The sequence below is a fragment of the Ailuropoda melanoleuca genome, unplaced genomic scaffold (genome assembly GCF_002007445.2).
Source record: "Ailuropoda melanoleuca isolate Jingjing unplaced genomic scaffold, ASM200744v2 unplaced-scaffold8797, whole genome shotgun sequence".
NCBI lineage: Eukaryota > Metazoa > Chordata > Mammalia > Carnivora > Ursidae > Ailuropoda > Ailuropoda melanoleuca.
Window position 1 is genome coordinate 9,673 of NW_023254210.1, and position 931 is coordinate 10,603.

Below are 931 nucleotides of genomic sequence, written 5' to 3' on the forward strand. Positions count from 1 at the left end.
AAAAGAAAGAAAGAAAGAAAGAAAGAAAGAAAGAAAGGATGAAAGAAAGAAAGAAAGAAGGAAAGAAAGAAGGGAAGGGAAGGCAGGAAAGAAGAGTTATCCCTGTGTACCTATTCTTGAATAATGAAATATTAGTACTAGTGGGAAACTTCACCAAGACCCATCCAGGTGATAATCGTCTTCTCCACAGTGTACCATGATGAACAATTATATTATTTTCTTTGGATATTTTCAAGTCTGTGGAATGGAATTTCTTATAAGGCAGCCGTTGCAATTCCAGGCAATTCAAAGTGATAAAAAGTGGATTTTAAAATTGGGCTAGTATTCATGATCATTTAATATTCATTAGTGTCAAATGATACTTTTATTAATTATTTTGGTTAAGACTAATGTCTCATTTTGGCCCTTTCCAAAACTTAGAATCTGGTGAGTTGTTTTGTAGCTTTTAAAAAATATCTCAGATTAGCATATTTTTTCAACTAATATAAAAACAGTTATGTTCATTATTTTGGTTAACTTGACACTATTGAATAAAAATATTTACTTTTGATGAAAGTTTCTGAGATGTTAGTTTTCCATAATTTATTCTAAAATACAAACTACTGGGGCACCTGGGTCTCAGTCAGTTAAGTGTCTGACTCTTGATTTTGGCTCAGGTCATGTTTTCAGGGTCCAGGAATGGAACCCTGCATTGGGCACTGTGCTCAGCAGGGAGTCTGCTTGTCTCCCTCTCCCTTGCCCCTCCCCTCTCTCTGCTCACACATGCGCTTTTTCTCTCTCAAATAAATAAATCTTTAAAAATAAATAACAGAAATGAAATACAAACTATTATAATAACTCTAGTAAAGTTAATGAAAGTCGCAATGAAGTAATAATTGCTAAGCCAAAATCAAGTGCATAATCTTTTCCTTTAAAATAAGTCACTTTTGAA